This window comes from Orycteropus afer, unplaced genomic scaffold (assembly GCF_000298275.1).
Source record: "Orycteropus afer afer isolate SDZICR_OR568_19922 unplaced genomic scaffold, OryAfe1.0 scaffold00105, whole genome shotgun sequence".
In the NCBI taxonomy this organism is placed as follows: Eukaryota; Metazoa; Chordata; class Mammalia; order Tubulidentata; family Orycteropodidae; genus Orycteropus; species Orycteropus afer.
In genome coordinates, this window is record NW_006921692.1 from 3,903,329 (window position 1) to 3,923,818 (window position 20,490).

A 20,490-nucleotide genomic window follows, 5' to 3' on the forward strand; every position below is an offset into this window, starting at 1 on the left:
TGACTGCATGTACATAATTCTTTAGAGTGTATAACTAGTAATAGAGTTGTTCAGTCATACAGAAGAATACTGAGGTCACTGAGTATAAGTACGTTCAGCTTTAGAAGACATTACCAACCAACAATTGTGCCCATTTGCACTCCTAACAGCAGGGTATGAGGAAGATCTTTACCTTTTTATAAGTTATCATAGAATCCCTGAGAACTCTAACTACTAAAGAGAAATTCTGGCATCAAAAACAGTTGTCAGTTGTCTATTGCCTTTGCCTTGCCCATTAATAGTTTTATTTTTGTCTGCCTTGTCTTTCCAATTACATTTTGAGATATTGAAGGAAATCAAAATACTTTTGCCTTCTCAAATGTACTCCACAGTGCCAGGCATTTATTAAGTTTGAACTGAGTCCAAAGTTGCAAATTTATTGAAATATTTGAGATAACCTATTTAAACTTAAAAAATGTATAAGCAAAAGGAAATGTTTTTCTCCCTGGAGGGAAAGTAAAGACTTTAAAAACATTTTACATTTGCCAATAGCTAAGTACTATGTTGAGTTTATTACTCTATTTCTTCTTCTTAAATGATTGTCTAAGATTCTATACCTTTTTCTTCTAACTTACTATCTTTCAGTTGGACAGCAAGGCTAGATTTCATTGAAAACTATAATTACCAATTATTCTGCCAACCATGGGTATTGCTGCCTTGTGCTATAAGATAGCCCATGTGTAGGCAATTGTTTTGGAGTTCTCAGGTCATCTACCTGCTATTAAAATGCCTCCATATCAACCTAGGCCTGCATAATTTGTGTTGAAGCTGGTATATTAGGTTAGAGAAAGCTCCAAGTTATTGTCAAAAATGTCTCTGACTTTCAAGCAGACATATGCCATGATTTTTGAAAAGCACATTGAAAAGAAAATGAGGAGAGATGGTGCTTGGGCTTGAGTCATATCAACATAAACCTTTTTTTTTTTTGAAACTACTTAGCAATCTTGTTTGAAGCTATTGCAAACCATTATAAAGTTGTGGCAAATTTTTACTTGGCCATGAATGAAACTAGCATTCAGCATTTGTATGTGAAAATCAAAGAGTTTAGGAGAAATTGAGAGCCAAGACAAGACAAGAGTACATGTTGGAAAATTCTGTAATTCATGGCTCGTTTCCTCTCAAGCATATGCATGCTAACATGTCTTTAAAACTTCAGAGAAGAACTCACTCATGCTTTGCCATGTAAGTTACATGAGGTGCAGACAAAGAGTCTTGTGATTTGTACAGGCACAAGACACAAAGTATTTTGAAACTCCCAAGATAGCTTATGTATTTTTTTTTAATTTTTCCTTCATAGGAGTAGTAGAACTGGAAGTTCTGATTAGGAGTGTAAATGTATTGTAGTGTAATAAAAATTTGAGAAAGGGTAAAGGAAATCCAGATTAACTACCTAGGATTCTATTATCATGTCACACGCAAGTTGTCATTAATCATAGTACTGCAGCTAGTTTATTTAGGTGCTAGATATCTGCTCATTTAAAACTTAGGAGATACATACCGTAGCAGAATGTTAGAGGGAAAATTATAATGAGGTACTCTCTTTATCAAGGTATTTTCAATGCAGAGTCAAATGTACAAAAACATGATTGATCACATAATATAAGTCCTTTCCTTCTGTATTCTGGGAGCTGAGGTCAAGTAGATTGATTTGATCATTTATTCACTCATTCAACAAGCAAGTATTAAGTGTTTTCTAGTAACAATTTGATGTTATAAAAGCAACAGTTGATGCATTTGCATGGTAATCCTACAAAAATGTGTAGGATAGTGTCACAGTTAAATGCTTTACTAATTCTCCAGGGAAAATAGTTTATGACTTCTAACTCCTTGTCATATTCTCTTTCCATTCTACCATATAGCTTCCATTTTTGGATTAGACCTTGTAAATTATACTCTATGTTACTTGAAATTATGTTCTTTACTAAAATAAAAATGTGCTTTAAAGGATACTAGCTTAAACTTACTGTGAATTGCTGAATTTGACTGCTCTTCATTATAAGTACCACTTGAAGAATATTCTTGGTAACTGTTTTCTGATCCACTAAGTAAACAATATTCTACTGGCATCATGTGATGTCTACTGTAATGAATCCATAGAAGACAAAAGAAACATGTCTATTATTTTGCCATTTGCATATATAAATATGAGTTTATTGAAGTTGTTTGTGAGTAACTTATATTTTCTGGAACATATTTCAATGTAGAGTTTTTCATATGAAAGATAAAAATGATAAAATGTATTTTAACTTGCAAAACAATGTATATCAGTTTTTGTCTTACTTTAAAACTATCTAGTCTTTATTTTTTTATTTATGTGTTCTACTTTTTTTAAAAAAATCATCACACAGAATTGCTTTAGCATATTATCTGTTGATGTGGTATTCATACAGAATTGCTTTAGCATATTATCTGTTGATGTGGTATTCATAAAATAAAGTCAAAACAGAATTTTTCTATCTAGTATAGCCCTTGGACCTGGGCAAAAGGGGGCCTGGCCCTGGGCTCTATATTTTAGAAGGTTCCTCAGCTTACAAAAACACAAACATACAAACAATTTATAGCATGCAAATACAGGTCAGCCACTTGCGTTGGACACTTTGTTCTGGCACAGCACAATCTGCATCAATAAAATCTACTTTCACAGGGAACACAGTTCAAGACCCCAAGAAATGCTTCTCTATAGTTTTTATGTGATTTCCTTGAAATAAAAGGCAACTATGTCTAAATAGTGGCTAAGACACTTGCCTGCTAAGCAGACGGCTGGCGGTTCATACCCACCAGCCACTCCTCCGAAGGAACGTTGGGCAATCCTACTTCTGAAGTGATACTGCCTCGGAAACCCAAGGAGGGGTCGCTATGAGTCGGGTTTGACTCGACAGCACATAACAACAACAACAACAACATGTCTAAATGGGAGCTCTAGTAGCATAGTGCCTAAGGCACTTGACTGCTAACCGGAAGGCTGTCAGTTCAAACCCACCAGCCACTCCTGGGAAGGAAGGTTGGGCAATCCTACTTCCGTAGTGATACTGCCTGGGAAACCCAAGGAGGGGTCACTATGAGTTGGGGCCAACTCGACAGCACATAACAAATAACAAAAATGTCCAAATGAGAGTTACGGCTTGTATCACTTTTAAGCAATCAAACATTGCTTCAAAAAATATAAGGATTCTAGTGGGAGTTACCTAAGGTAACAGGAAAAAAAAATGGTAATAAATTATTGCATAATGATATATTGTTTACCAGCTGAGCCAAGCATCCATTTTCTTGCTTCTCTTTGTATTTCAGTTTGTGATTCTGTAGAAATCATTAATTAGCATGGTTATTACCAAAAGGAGAAAACTTTGTAATATTGAATAAGTACTATGAAGATAGTAGAGTTTACTGCACTTAAGAAGTTTTAGCTTAATTTTTGGTATGTGGGTCTTATTTATTTTCATGCTACAAACCCTACAAGTGTTAGGGGAAGACCTGCTTTTGTTTAGAACTTGACCTCCTAAGAAAAAGCCAATATCTAAATGATCCCAGATATTCAGAAGAAAACAGAAATTTCAGTTAAGAACATTAGTCTGATATCCAATGTTGTTGTTAGATGCTGTCGAGTCATCTCCAACTCATAGTGATGCTGTTCATAGCAGAATGATACATCTCCCAGTCCTGCGCCAGCTCCGCAATCTCTGCTATACTTGAGCCCGTCACCGCAGCCACTGTGTCAATCCATCTCTATGAGAGCCTTCCCTTCCTTTGTTGACCCTCCACCTTACCAAGCATGACATCCTTCTCCAGGGAATGATCCCTTCTGACAACACTACCAAAGTAGGTGAGACGAAGTCTAGTCATTCTCGCTTCCAAGGAGCATTCCAGACACACTTTCTCCAGGACAGATTTGTTAGTTCTTTCAGCAGTCTATTGTATTTTCAGCATTCTTCTCCAGCACCACATCTCAAAAGCATCAATTCTTCTTCGGTCTTCTTGATTCATTGTCCATCACTCACACGCATATGAAAATATCATGGCTTGTGTCAGGTACACCTTAGTCCTCAAGGAGACATCTTTACTCCTCAGCTTTGAAAGAGATCCTTTGTAGCCAAGTTTCCCAGTGCTATACATTGTCTGATATCCTGACTGCTGCCTCCATTGGTGTCAGTTGTAGAACCAAGCAATGTGAAGTTTTTGACAACTTCAATCTTTTCTCCATTAATCACCATGCTGCTTATGGGTCCAGTTGTGAGCATTCTTGTTTTCTTTATATTTAGATGTAATCCATACTGCAGACTGTAGTCTTCAATCTTCATGAGTAAGTGCTTCAAGTCATCCTCACTTTCCTCAAGCAAAGTTGTGTCCTCAGCATATGGAAGGTTGTTAATGACTCTTCCTCCAATCCTGATGGCACATTCTTCTTAATATAGTCCAGCTTCTAGGATTATTTGCTCAGAATGTAGATTGAATAAGTATGATGAAAGGATATAACCCTAATGCACACTCCCTTCTTGATTTTAAACCATGCAATATCCCCTTGTTCTGTTTGAATGACAGCCTCCTTGTACAGGTTCCTCATGAGTACAATTAAGTGTTCTGGAATTCCCATTCTTCTCAATGTTATCCACAGTTTGTTATGATCTACACAATCAAATGCTTTTCCATAGTCAATAAAATACAAGTAAACATTGTTCTGATATTCTCTGCCTTGAGCCAAGATCCATCTGACATCAGCAAAGTTATACCTTGTTCCACGACCTCTTCTGAATCCAGCTTGCATTTCTGGAAGCTCTCTGTCAATACACTGCTGAAACTATTTTTGAATTATCTTCAGTAACATTTTACCTGCATGTGATATTAATGACATTGTTTAATGATTTCCACATTCTGTGGGATCACCTCTCTTTGGAATGGGCACAAATATGGATCTCTTCTAGTCAGTTGGCTAGATAGCTGTCTTCCAAATCTCTTGGCATAACTGAGTGAGTGCCTCCAGTGGGGCATCCATTTGTTGAAACATCTCAATAAATATTCCATCACTTCCTGAAGCCTTGTTCTTCACCAATTCTTTCAGTGCAGCTTTGACTCCTTCCTTCAATACCACTGGTTCTTGATCATATAACATCTCCTAAAATGGATGAACATCAACCAGTTCTTTTTGGTATGGTGACTATGTGTATTCCTTCCATCATTTTTTGATGCTTCCTGTGTCATTCAATATTTTGCCAATAGCATCTTTCAATATTGCAACTCAAGGCTTAAATTTTTGCCTCAATTCTTTCAGCTTGAGAAATAGAGAGTGTGTTCTTCCATTTTGGTTTTCTAACTCCAGGTCTTTGCACATTTCATTATAGTAATTGGCTTTGTCTGCTCTTTGAAATCTTCTGTTCAGCTCTTTTATCTTGTCATTTCTTCCATTTGCTTTAGTTACTCTTCACTCAAGGGCAAGTTTCAGAGTATCTTCTGACATCCATTTTGGTCTTTTCATCCTTTCCCACCTTTTTAATGATCTCTTGCTTTCTTCCTGGATGATGTTCTTGAAGTCATCCCACAATTCTTCTGATTTTTGGTCATTGGTGTTCAATGCATCAAATCTATTCTTTAGATGGTTTCTAAATTCAGGAGGGATGTATTCCAGGTCATATTTTGGCTCTTGTGGACTTGATTTAATTATTTTCAACTTCAAGTTGAAGTTGCATATGAGCAATTGATGGTCTGTTCCACAATCAGCTCCTGGCCCTGTTTTGGCAGAAGATATTGACCTTCTTGCCAGAGATGTAGTCAATCTGATTCCTGTGTACTCCATCTGATGAAGTCATGTGTATAGCTGCCATTTGTGTTGTTGAGAAAAGGTATTTGCAATGAATAAGTCATTGATCTTGCAAAATTCTATCATGCAATTTCCAGAGTTATTTCTTTCACCAAGGCCAAATTTTACAACTACTGGTGATTCTTCTTTGTTTCCAACTTTTTCATTCCAATTGCCAGTGATAATTAACACACCTTGATTGCATGTTCAATTTCAGCATGCAGAAATTGATTAAAAAAACCTTCACTTTCCTCATCCTTGGCTTTGGTGGTTGGTGGGTAAATTTGAATAACATTTATATTAACTGGTCTTCCTTGTAGGTATATGGATATTATCCTATCAGTGACAGAATTGTACTTCAGGACAGATCTTGAAACATCTTATGTGATGATGCATGCCACACCATTCATCTTCAAATTGTCATTCCTGGCATAGTAGATCATATGGTTATCTGATGCAAAGTGGCCCAAACTAGTCCATTTCAGATCACTAATGCCTAGGATAACAATCTTTATGCATTCCATTTAATTTTTGACAACTTCCAATTTTCCTAGATTCATACTAGGATATCCAGTACCTTCATAGTATTGAATAAGGCTGACTATCTTTTCAGCCTTATTCCCAGAATTGATCCTGATATGAGGATTTGGGTGAATGGGATATATTAAGGATGAGCTCTCAGTAGCAGAAAGGGAAGAATCTTGTCTAGGGTACAAAGACAAACAGATAAAATCTGACTCTGAAGATGAGTTCTAGAATGAAAATTAGTCATTATAGTTCCCAAGACTCTCAGTGAGGGAGTGAGAGTTTGATATGCTGACACCATCAGTCATTGGTGTGTGTGTGTGTGTGTGTGTGTGTGTGTGTTGGGGAAGAAGGTGGGGACATGAGCTTATAGGTGTTTCTTCTCCATCTTTGCAGGAAAAGCAGTTCCAATAATTTAAGGTCGGTATTTCAATGGTATCTTCGGGACCAACAGCTTCCACTATCCTCAATACTCTTCCCTACTACTTTACACCTATGTTATGAGAACTACTATGTCTTCTTTCCCTCTCAGAGATTTTGGAACACATAAGCATATTAAGTATTCTGAGAAGGCCACTGTAAAATTAGAGCACCATAAGCTAGTTATAGTAGGAGCTATTTTGTCATATGTCTATCAGCATCCTGGGAAATACATTTTTAGAAATATTTCTCAAAAGTTTTGTAAGTTATTTATTTCTTATTCCACCTTTCTGACTTAATTTATGTTAGCACCTTTTCCTATAATTTAATCTCCTCAATAGAAGTGATGCTGTAGTAAATTGTGTCTCTTTTATGACACATATTATGAATCACAAAGATTTTGCAAATTTTTCAGCTATTTATGTATGTATCTCCTGGTTGCTTAACTCACCAATATCACTCACAAAGTTTGGATACTATCTTGCATTCTAAATATAATGTTTAGTGATCAACAGAAGAATGGATAAACACACTATGGTACATACACAAAATGGAATACTATGCAACACTAAAGAATAATGTAGAATCTGAAAAATGCTACATAACATGGATGAACTTGGAGGACATGATGGTGAGTGAAAGGAGTCAATCACAGAAGAACAAATATTACATTAATTCATTATTGTAAAAAGTCAAATAAAAGTTTATATATGGAAGGAAATTTTGTTGGTTACCAGGGATAAGAGGGGAGGGGAGGAAACACCGCAAAAGTTAAAATAAATAAATTATTATTATTATTATATAATGTTTAGAAACATTGCAAGGAACGGATAGAGGTAGGTGATAGTAATTATATATTAAAATGAATTAAACATTGCTTAAGATTTTATATTCAAGTTTGTTTTCAGATTTCCATTTGGATATCTTGGAAAAGAAATTTTGAAGCTGATATCTATACTGAATTTTTCCCAAGCTAAGAGATAATATGTTCAAATACCCCTGACTTGCTTTAATAGGTGATGTGCTAATCCAAAGTGATAATCTAATTTTTAAGATATTATCAATAGCAAATGTAAAAAATGGTGTCAAGGAGTTAAGTAGAAAGTCAAATTTCTCACCAGCTTTGAAGACTACAATATATACTGTGATAGGAATGATTTAAGTTAATATTAACCTCCAGATACCACTATTTGTTTGAAAAGTGTGACTTTTATTTATTTTCAATAGAAAAAAATACATGTTAGCAATCACGTTCATAAAAAGCAGTACTTTTACATTCTTAATTCAATGGAGGATGACACTTAGAATATACATAAATAATTTTTAGAGATAAAGTTGAACCAAATTGCTGTAGGGAACTGTCCTACCTCCTATTTTTATTCTCAGTTCATTGACATGAACTTCATTAGGACCTGATGTTTTTATTAAAGACTGTGTGCCATGATCTGTGGGGATTTACCCAGAAATATCATGAAAAGTCTGGAATGGCCTGAGGAGACAGAAATAAGCCAAGACTTGCTCATACCATCGACCTGACACATTCCCAGAGATTGGGAACCAGACCCCTCATCCCAACTCCTGTTGGTGTTGACTTACCCTGCATGCACTCTGAGGTCTTCAACTCCCCTCATACCCTCAGTACAATTTAGTTCTTGTCATAGACAAATCTAAAACTCCAACTCCAAACTCATTCATAGGGCTAAAACCAGTTTGTATTTATAATTATCAAAAGCTTTCTAACTCAGGTTACTCAAATTCAACATGTCTCCAATCAAATATTAACTTATTTGAAACCTGTTCCTGCATTAATACTTTAGTTAATTTCATTGCTACCTACTACTGCACACATTATAAACCTTGATTTCTGATTCTTCCCTCTTTCTCAAATCTCACAGTCTATTAGTCATAATGTCCTCTTTATTTCACCTTCTAAAATATCTCTACAATCTAGTCTTTCCATCTATTAAGACAATGACTCTTCTAGTTCAGGCCCTTTCTATTCTGGGATGTTATAAAAATCCTTTAACCGGACTTCCAAACCCCAATGTCTCTCCCTTCAAATTTGTCTTCTTTATTATTGCCAAGGTTATTTCTCCAGTATCCACATGGTTTAGGTTATATAACATGTTCACATTAAACAAACACATGACTACACAAGTAAATACCTGTGATGTCTTCTCATTATTGATAGAATAAAATCAATTGCTTAAATAATTTTTCTCATTTACCTCCACATCATTCTTCTTATGCAAATTAGAAATCAATTGCCATTTCCCAAATATTTCCAAATGTGCCATGCACTTTTCCACCTTCATACTATTTCCACAGCTTAAAATAATCTTCTACATCCAATAACTCCACCTGTTGAAATTACACTTTCCTTTATGCTTTATAAACTTTCTTGATCTGTCCCTCATCCCTGATGCTAAACAATTTTGTATAAATCCTTAAAACAGCACTTGATTTATATTAGACTCAATTACATACTCAACTTGATCTTACTTACCTTTGTGTGATTAGAGCTTAGTAGACATTCCATAAAGTTTGCCAAACTAGATTATTGAACTTCAATTGGGAGGATGCTTATTTTGGGAGAATATGCTTACAGGATCGTCTGAGTTTTAGAAATATGTAAGTGAATGGTGAAGTTTATATTCAGACTAAGGAATAATGCAGGGAATATATTTAAGTCAAGGTTTTATTTCTATGTTCCTATTGATTTCAAAGGAGCTCTGGTAGCATAGTGGCTAAGACACTTGCCTGCTAACCAGACGGCTGGCGGTTCAAACCCACCAGCCACTCCTCGGAAGGAAGGTTGGGCAATCCTACTTCCGTAGTGATACTGCCTCGGAAACCCAAGGAGGGGTCGCTATGAGTCGGGCCGACTCCACGGCACATAACAACAACAACAACATTGATTTCAAGCTCGGAAGGAAGGTTGGGCAATCCTACTTCCGTAGTGATACTGCCTCGGAAACCCAAGGAGGGGTCGCTATGAGTCGGGGCCGACTCGACGGCAAATAACAACAACAACAACATTGATTTCAAGCTCACACTTTAGATTTGCCCCAGTTAATTTCAAAGCCATTTATTTAGCGATTACAATTTATTGTGATTCTAACATCTATAAAATAATAATATTAAAAATTATCCGTGCTCATCTTCTGTACTCCTAAAGACATTTGTTATGGTACCTGATAGAGCTTTGCTTTCTGGAGGAAAAAAAAACCTCTCTATACATGCTTTGTTAAAATAGCCGTTATCTAAAATGTCTTGTATTTGTAGTCACATTTTGGCAAATAATTCACAATAAAAAAGCTCAAGAAACTACACTGTTCACATACAAGAACAATAACAATGACATATACAAAATAATGCTTCCTACCCATATACACTGCTCATTTTTGAATCACTCAATTATCAGAAGAGTAAGAACTCAGATTCCCCCTCTCTTAGATATAGTCACAGCCTTCTACATCAGTTTCAGTTGTGAATACTAGATATTTTGATGAGATGGGGGGAGGGGTCAAGACTTTTGCCATGTAATGACTGATGCCATTCTCTCTGAGAGGCTTTGATCACAATGTAAAATCTCCCAACAGTTTGACAATTGACATTTTCTACCACAGAAGAAGCCATTACCATCTGTCATGTTATGGCTCTTAGGATAATAAGAATGCCTCAGATATGTGGGTTGGAAAGAAATTATTTCATTCCAAGTAAAATAAATCTAAATAATACAAATTCAGTGGGAGTATTGCTAAATTTTTCTGGAGACTCTTGAGGTGCTTTGGAAGAAAATGAATCATTTTTATAATCATTTTTGTTTCTCTTTCTCCTAACTCTGCCAATTTAAAAATATCACACAGGCAAGACCTGTGTTTTAAACTCTGCCTGTATTTCCAGAAGGGTGTCTGCAGGGCTTTGCCTGCAGGGAGGTCACCAGGAGTCAATGCAAATCAGGACAGTTGCCTCAACGGGGAAAGATTACCTCCAGGATCCTTGCGGCACAGGCAGCTTTTAGAACAGCAGCTGTGTAGGAAAAGAAACACTACCAATGTGTTGAAACAAAACAAAATAAGGTTGTTTATTATCCTGTTTAAAAGGAGGGCAAGATTTTTCTCTAAGTCTTTAACCTTCTGCTCCTGTCCAACAAATGTGATGGCTGAACTAGCAGGCTGGATCTATTAAGAATCCATCACAGATAGCTCTAATGGGTCAAGATAAAGGGAGGACAAAGTCTTAACTCTGAAATTTTACCTTCTGTCAGACCTTTTAATGAAATCTTAACATCCATTCTGTTTAATAACTTGTTGTCCAACCGACATAAATAAAGTATAAATATGTGTCTGACTGCAATGAATTAGTTTCCTAACAGGTGAAGGAGTCTTTGCCAAGATTCTGCAGTGATCTGGTCAATGTGGATAATGTGGTGCATTAGAGCAGAGGCTGGCAGTTCAGTGTACTATGAATAGATATAGATTTAGCATTTATGGGAGCCTTTGAATAAGATGAAACAAAGCAGTGAGTAGCAGACAATCCTTCCTGGGTTTGATTTTTGTTAGCACTTTTATATCAGGTCAGTGATTCTCTTGTTAGTACTAAGGAGATGTGTGCTTAAATTTCAAAATGTAACATGCAGTTCACTGCAAGTGGATTTTTGCCTAAAACATTATTAGTCCTATAATATGAATTATTTAAAAAGAACTTGAAAATTCTATTTTCACCAATCCCATTAATTAATATGTTTTTTCCAAGTGGAGGAAATATATATATTTCATTTCCTGTGTTGTTGCTATTTGCCATTGACTTGACTCCAACTCATGGCAACCCCATGTGTTACGGAGTAGAATTGCTCCATAGAATTTTCTTGGCTATGATGTTAACCAGAGAATATCACAAGGACTTTTCTTTCCTAGTACCATTGGATGACTTCAAACCATCCACCTTTAGATTAGCACAAATCATTTACCCACCTGGGAGACTTCATTTCCCTTTGTTGTTGTTTGCCTTGAAATTGATTCCTACTCATAGTGACCTATAGGACAGAGTAAAAGTACCCCATAGGCAATTATGGGAGTAGATTGCCAGGTCATTTCTTCCACAGAGCAGCTGGAAAGTCCGAACTACTGAACTGTAGGTATGCTTCTGAGTGTTTAATCTTTGTGCTACCTGGGTTCTTTTATAAAGTTAAATCACTTCAAGCTATTGGAAAGTCATTGAAATTGAAACTGAGAGTCTTGTGTTCTCATCTGTATGTGTCCATTAGCTTCCCATTTGACTCTGGACAAGTTCCTTAATCTCTCTAGTTTACAGTATCATTTGTATTAGAAGGTTTGGGATCCCATATCAACAAGTCTTTTCAGTTTATGGAGAAACATCAAAATAATTTTCCTGTCTTTTGCCAACTTGAGTTGGTGCCATCTCTGCAAAGCATGCAGAACTATTTAAAAACTTTTATGACCTATGGTTATTAATGATTCATATAGGATACTTGACTTGAATTAACATTTCAAAATTATTTTTATTAAAGTTCATTTGTGTTTTCTTGCCAAATTCAGTGGGAGATATGAATTGTCCCTGTCTCCTAAATGAATGTTCTTTCCTCTTTGTTTTGATCTTCCTTTTAAGGTCAAAGTTTAGAAATCAATAGAACAAATTAATCTAAATTGGTTTAATGCGATTAGTGATAATACTCTATAGCTACTTGTGTAGTCACTTCTTTCTTCCCCCTGTCTTTCTTCTGTCCTCTTTTTTTTTTTTTTCATTTTTTTCCATTTTCCTCTCTGCACTCTGAAGCCCAGAGCTACTCCAATTCCTAGACAATCTGAGAGCACTGTTTAATACCAAAGCTAGTAGTTTTGGGAGCAGGAGTGCACTGTCTCTGGCTCTAAAGTTAACATACAGAAAGGGCTCAAGGGAACAGTCAGGCCAGTACTTGTCACAGAGCTAATGGTCAATAAGTAGAGCTCTCGTTTCCCTAGAGGTAGATATTACTTATTCTATTGCTTTAAAGCTCAATTTCACTGGTCATAGCTTTTTCCTAGATTTATAATAAGATTAAATATTTGATCAAGCTAAAGAGTAGGGTAGGTGTTTGTATAAGACACACTTGAGAATATCCAGGCTTTATTTGTCTCCATTGTTTTAACCACTTGTCCTGGTCCAGGCACTGCTGAAGTAGCCAGTCCTGCTTGGGTTCTGATAGATTTTAGGCAGGCAAAACTTGACTGCATTTCCCCTTATGATTACATTGAACATATCTGTTCTTGTCCTACTGCTTCCTGTTTGATACTGAGACTTAAGACTCCAAGAGAGCTGCTTGCCATTTACATAAATACAATCCAGACATGTAGATTGGAGGGGAGAAGACACAGAGGGCTAGGACCTCATTTCCATGCAGCAGAGCACATATTTGTCAATGGAGAATAGAACTACTGAATAATTTTCCCCCTTTTCTTGTCTTAGAGACTTTACTATTAGAAAGTGAATATGCAAGATCTTCCAAGATTTAACAATCAGTTGCACTTGATACCAACTCTGCAAAACAACAATAATTAGTTTTTCCATTCTTCACTCCATTCATTCTTCCATGGAATTTTGCTTTCTAATAAAATAGTATTATTTAAGCATTTGTTTTAGGTGGTGATTTCTGGAAAATTTAGACTAAGATTAATGGTCAATTTAGGCAATATTCAAGAATGCCTAGAATCATCTATGGTCTGGTAAATTCTTACAGATTTATTTTAACAGAGGGGAATTATCCTAAGAGAGGATTAGAATAGTAGAGGATTATGGAGGTTTCATTAATTACTAGTTACCTTTTCTTTGTGTGCGTTTACTATAATTTCTTAAATTCAGTGCTCTATGGCATGTTAAAATTCATACAGCTAGAAAAAAACAGCACATGTAAGTTCACCAGTATTCGCTCTTCTCCATTTTATAGACAAGAACCTTTCCCAAAGGTGAAGGGCAAAAATTTTGTTAAAAAAAATCTGTTTTCTGGATTTATTTTTTAAAAAATACTCTCATTTTTGCATGCTTCACATTATTTCTAGAGATGTTGTTGTTTTTGTTATGTGCCATCGAGTCAGACCTGACTCATAGCCACCCCTCCTTGGGTTTCTGAGGCAGTATCACTATGGGAGTAGATTACTCAACTTTCCTTCCAAGGAGTGGCTGGTGGGTTTTAACCTCCAGCCTTCTGGTTAGCAGTCAAGTGCCTTAGGCATTACGCTACCAGAGCTCCTAAAGATAGGTAGTAGGAAAGGATTTTGAAAATACATTGTTTATGAAAAATGTTTTTAAACTAATGTTGGAAGTAAATTAATATTTTTTTAATCTCTTTACACAACAGTTGCAACATCACATTTGACATAGTTTTCTAAACATATTTTAAAGAAAACAATAAAGTGCATATTTATATATCCAATATTTGTTGAGTGCATACTGTGTGCTAGGCACTGTTTTAGATGTTTGGAACTCAATTGTAAACAAGATAAGCCAGGTCCCTGTTTTCTTGGAGCTTATGTTCCCAAGAAAGGAGATAGATACAGAAGGAAAGAAAAAGTACACAGATAAATGAACAAGACAATTTTGAAAAATAATAATACTATGGAGACAATAAATGAGATGTGTGATGTGTAAGGATTGGGAGGATCTGTTTTAGAGTAGGTAGTCAGGGGAAACCTCTTTGCAGAGGTGACCTTAGTTCTGAATACCTACTAGGAGCTGGCTGTGCAAAGTTTGTACTAAATATTTCCAAACTAAGAGAAGAACAATTGTAAAGACCCAACACAGGGAATAAAATGTCATGGAACAGAAAAAGAAAGAAACTGATATTACTTGAGGGTACTGGGAAGAGCTAAAGAGATATGGAACGAGATAGGAGAGCTTAGGAGTGACCTTTATATATGAAAACTTTTAGGCTACATTAATAAGTTTGGTGTTTAGTCTATGTTCAATGGAAAATCATTGGAAAATTTTCATGACATCTAAGATCATCCCTTTCATAACACTCTTGCAAAAGTTCGATCTTAGCACAGAACTCTGAGATAGAATTTTTAAAAATCAGAAGTAAAGACTATAAGCAGAAGAGTGATATGATCTGATTTATGTTTTAATCATAACCTACTGGTGTTAACATGGTAAAGTGTAGAAACCTCTACTTAAGATCCCTTTACCCTCCCCTTGTTATAGAATAATTGCTTAAATATTTCCTCTACATATATTGAAGGAGCTCTGGTAGCATAGTGGCTAAGACACTTGCCTGCTAACCAGAAAGCTGGCGGTTCAAACCCACCAGCCACTCCTCGGAAGGAAGGTTGGGCAATCCTACTTCCATAGTGATACTGCCTCGGAAACCCAAGGAGAGGTCTCTATGAGTCGGGGCCGACTTGACGGCACATAACAACAACAACAACAACATATATTGAGAACCACAACCGCAATGTTACAATGTTTGGCTCAATTGTCTAAGATTAAAAAACTCAAGAGGAAAAAGCTATTCTATTATGTTTAATTGTATTTTGCTACACATTTGGCTATTTTCATTGTTTGTCATTCATTCTCAATGTAACAAGTTTCCTTACTTAGTCATTTCCTTCCTTTTTGAAGACTTTTCTTTAATAATTCTCTTATGGCAGGTCTGTTACAGACAAATTTTCTTAGTTTTCCATCTTCTGAGAATATCTTAATTCTACCTTAATTCCTGAGGGAAATTGTTGTTGGGTATAAACTTGCAGATTGACAGTCCTTTCCTTTAAGTAATGGCAAAATGTATCATACCTTTTTTCTGACCTTTATGACTTATGATGTTAAATCTGTTATCATTTGAATTATTGTCCCTCTATAGGTAATATCTTGTTTTTTTTCTTGCTGCTTCCAAGGTTTCTTTCTTTCTCCTTAGTTCTCTGAAAATTGATTATGAATGTCCTTGCATTAATTTCTTGCAAATTAATTTACTGTATCTGTGGCTCACTCAGCTTCTTGAATCTGTAGGTTTATGTTGGTCACTAAATATGGAGAGTTTTTGGTTATTATTTAATTAAATACTTTTTAACCTAACACTCTCTTTCTTACTTTTCTTTTCTGAGAGGATATACATATTAGATCTTTTGCTATTTTCTTTCAGTTGTTTGTGTTTTGTTCATTTCTTTTTAATCTTTTTTCTTTATGCCACCAGAGCTCCTTGTTTTTTCATATCAGGTTATTACTATTATTCTACCTTTAAATTTTATTGACTATGTAAAAGTATTTAATTGTGTGGATCATAACAATTGTGGACAACATTGAGAAGAATTGGAATTCCAGAATATTTTATTGTACTCATGAGGAACCTACCTGTACATAGACAAGGAGGTTGTCATTCAAACAGAACGAGGGGACATTGCATGGTTTAAAATCAAGAAGGGAGTGCATCAGGGTTGTATCCTTTCACCATAATTATTCAATCTGTATGCTGAGCAAATATTCTGAGAATCTGGGCTATATGAAGAAGAACTTGGCATCAGGATTGGAGGAAGAATCATTAACAACTGTGATATGCTGATGACACAACTGCTTGCTGAAAGTGAGGATGACTTGAAGCACTTACTGCTGAAGATTAAAGAATACAGTCTGTAATATAGATTACATCTCAATATAAAGAAAACAAAAATCCTCACAGCTGGATCAATGAGCAGCATCACAATACATGGAGAGAATATTGAGGTTGTCAAAGAATTCACGTTGCTTGGTTCTACTATTGGTGCCAATGGAAGCAGCAGTCAGGACATCAGATAATGTATAGTACTGGGCAAGTCAGCTGCAAAGGACCTCTTTCAAGTGCTGAGGAGCAAAGATGTTTCCTTGAGGACTAAGGTACATCTGACACAAGCCATGATATTTTCAATCATCTCATATGCATGTGAGAGCTGGACAATGAATAAGGAAGACCGAAGAAGAGTTGATGCTTTTGAGTTGTGGTGATGGCATAGAATGCTGAAAGTGTCATGGACTGCTAAAAGATCTAACAAATCTGTCCTGGAGGAAGTGCAACCAGAATGCTCCTTGGAAGTAAGAATGGCCAGACTTTGTCTCATCTACTTGGTTATGTTATCAGAAGGGACGATTCCCTGGAGAAGGATGTCATGCTTGGTAAGGTAGACAGTGGATGAAAGAGGGGAAGGTGCTCAATGAGATGGATTAACATAGTGGCAATGGCAATGGGCTTAAGTGTAGCAAGGATTGCAGTGCTGGCATGGAACCAGGTGGTGTTTTGTTCTGCTGTGCATAGGGTCACTATGAGTCAGAGATGACACAATGGCACCTAACAACAACATCTTTAAGTTTGCTGATTCTTTTCTCTATCATATTCATTTTTCAATTGAACCCAGCCAGTGAGGTTTTAAGTATCGGATGTTATGTTTTTCAGCCCCCCAAATGTTATTTTGTTCTTTGTATCTTCTATTTTCTTGTAGGAATGTTCTATTTTTTTCATTTGTTTCAAGGATATTTTCAGTTATTCATGGAAGTTTTTTTATAATAGCTCTTTTAAAACTGTTTTATAATAACTTCAACATATGTGTTATGATGATATTAGTGTCAGTTATCTATTTATTCTTCCTCATTCAAGTTTAGATTTCACTGTTTCTTGGTAGAATAAGTGACTTTTTATTGTATGCTGGACATTTTGGGTATTATGTTGTATGATTCTTCTGGACCCTATTTTCAGGCTATCACCCTGCTCAAGTGTACCATGCAGGTCCAAATGAGGGAAGATGTTCAGGTCCCCATGTTCAGCTCCTTATGTGAGCTCTTTTGACACTACTCAGGTAAAAGCAAAACACCAATTTGCCCTGTCTCACTCTGTCTCATTGTTTACAGTGTGGGTAGAATTTTACCCCTTGCTCATCACTACTGATAACTCTCTTGTGAAAGCAGAGCTTGCACTGCCTTCTTGCTGTCAGATGAGGATATATAAGTTCTGCCTCATGCTATGACTTCCTGACATTCGTGGGAATGGGGGAAAGTGGGGTGCCAAATAGCACTACTTCATTCCATCTCATTGATGCAGATGGGGTGGAAGTTCAAGTCCTACTGGACTCTGTTAGCATCAAGAGGCATGGTTTATGCTTTTAAAAGATCACTCTGGTTCCATGTTTAGTATGAATTATCTTGGGACAAGTAATGATGATAATACCTGCCTCCTACAGTGTTGTCATAGCTAAGTTATATAGAAAAATGCTTCATTTATATAGTTTATTCTTGGAAGATACTGTAGAATGAAATTATTTCTTCTTAGGACCTCTTATGTCTCTTAATAGAAATAATTCCCCCAAAGCAAAGAATGATTATCTAAATCTCTAGTGTATTTGGTAAGAAGTCACACTGCTCATACATATATGTATACACACACATTAGAAAGTACTCCCAATTTTATATTGTACTGTTTAGAATTGTAGTATAACAATATTTTGGGCAAAGTAAATGTGTGAATTTTTGACATGTGTATAGTGGCCTAGATGCTCAATGTGGGGTGATGGAAGCAAATTCAAATTTAACCAACTTTATACTTTGGCTAAACAGTTTTTTACCAGTTAAGTAAGAAATTTGGAAGTCTTCATTTGTTCTGCAGCCAGAATGCTCCTTGGAAGGAAGAATGGCCAGACTTCGTCTCACCTATTTTGGTCATGTTGTAAGAAGGGACCATTCCCTGGAGAAGGATGTCATGCTTGGTAGGGTGGAGGGTCAACGAAAGAGGAGGAGGCCTTCAACGAGATGGATTGACATGGTGGCTGCGATGATGGGCTCAAGTATAGCAGGGATTGTGGGGCTGGTGCGGGATCGGGCAGTGTTTCGTTCTGCTGTGCATGGGGTCGCTATGAGTCGGAAACGACTCGACGGCACTTAACAACAACAACAACAGCACATTTGTTCTTAGAATGATTTCTAATTTGGTATAAGATTCCCTAAAACCACAACATCTTTGTGTCTTTTTTTTTCCTTTCCCCAGATCTAAGATAGCAGTGAAGATGGTGCTTATTAGTTTCCTCTTTGCCACAATTTGATGCATAGACCAATGCTGTGAGTTCATTTATGTGCTCAACACATGTTTCTCTGTTGATGAATGGAATTTAAAGAAGATGAAATTAATTTGATTTTCTTTCTTTTAAGTGACTAAAAATCTGAAATATTTATTAAATCCCTACTATGTGCAAAGCATTTTATAAACAAACCAAAGGGGTTACCAGGAACAGTCTATGTAGAGTCTTTTGGCTCTCTTTTAAAATCCACTTCTTGGCTCTTACTTTTGTCCCTATTTCCACCCTCCTGGAGGCAACCATGTCCTCAGGGCAGGTTGGCCCTGCTCTCTTTTGGGAAGCTTCTGATTTGTGTAACCAATTTTGTACTCCATTTCTTTTTGTTCAGTAATACAATAGACATCAACATGTAAGGCAATTCTAGTCATTAAGTGGAATTTGCTCTACATTCTAGGGAAAAGTTTATTAATTCTTAAAAGAAGAAACAGAAAATGAATGTGTTTTACCTTGTTCTGGATATAGTCCTGTTTTTAAGTGGAGCACAGAACATGAGAGGAGAGAATCTGAGGAAAATGTCAAAAGGTTTAGGTGAATGGAGCAATGAGGTGAGACACTCTATTAATTGACCTTGACACTATCCTATTCCTAGTTTCCTGTATTTGTTAAATATATTTTCTTGTTGTTTCAGTCAGTTGAGCCCATATTTCCCATTACTTGCAGCCTAAGTAAACTAACTGAGACCATTTTGACATTCAGAAAAGCTTGTGAACCAGAGAGGGAGAGCAAGGAAGGTGAAAATGTATTTAATTACATAGTGCACTGTCATAAGAACCTCAAGAACAAATAAACCCGAGACATATTTTAGTATTTTCCTGTAAAAATTTAATCTGTTGCCTGCAACTAAATTCAAATTCCTTCTTTGACACTCATAGCATCCTGTTTACATTGTTACCTATATAATTTGTGTCTTGACTTGTAGTATACTTGTATATGTGTTTGCCTCATTCCTCTAAGTAGCTTGCGATTTTGAAGGTCTGTATTTTTGTTGCTGTATAAGTATGTACTCTTGTACCAATAGGAATTGAATTGGTCATTAAAATTCAATTCACTAGAATTTTTTTTTTTTTTTAGTAAGTAAATATTATATAAAGTTATATTTCTTAAGAAGACAGTACAGTCACTGAAGAGAATTTTATCTTATTTCATGAGTGGGAAAGGCATCATAAAAGAATGTGAACTATATCTTGAAAGATAAGTGGGGTTTGAGTAGGGAAAGAAGACTGGAGAGGGTGTTCTAGGAGGATGATGAGAGGACAAAAGAGATACTTAGACAAAGTTGTAGAATTGTTGAGCTGTCATGAGGGTGGGTATAAAACTGGAAAAGTAGTTTGGAGTCAAACTAGGGATAATCTCTAGTACAAAAATGAGGAGATTTTCATTGCCCTTTAAGGATTTTAGAGGAGCTAAAGTTTGAAATAGTGGTGTTAATTTATATGAAAATAGTGGCGTTATTTTATAAAAATATTCATGTAAAATTCTTCCTACCTAATCAAGGAATAGGTAGGAAGAATTTTACATGAATATTTTTATAAAATAACCCCACTATAAAATTCTTCCTACCTATTCCTTAATTGAGAGCTCTGGTAGCATAGTGGCTAAGGCACTTGACTTCTAACCAGAAGGCTGGCGGTTCAA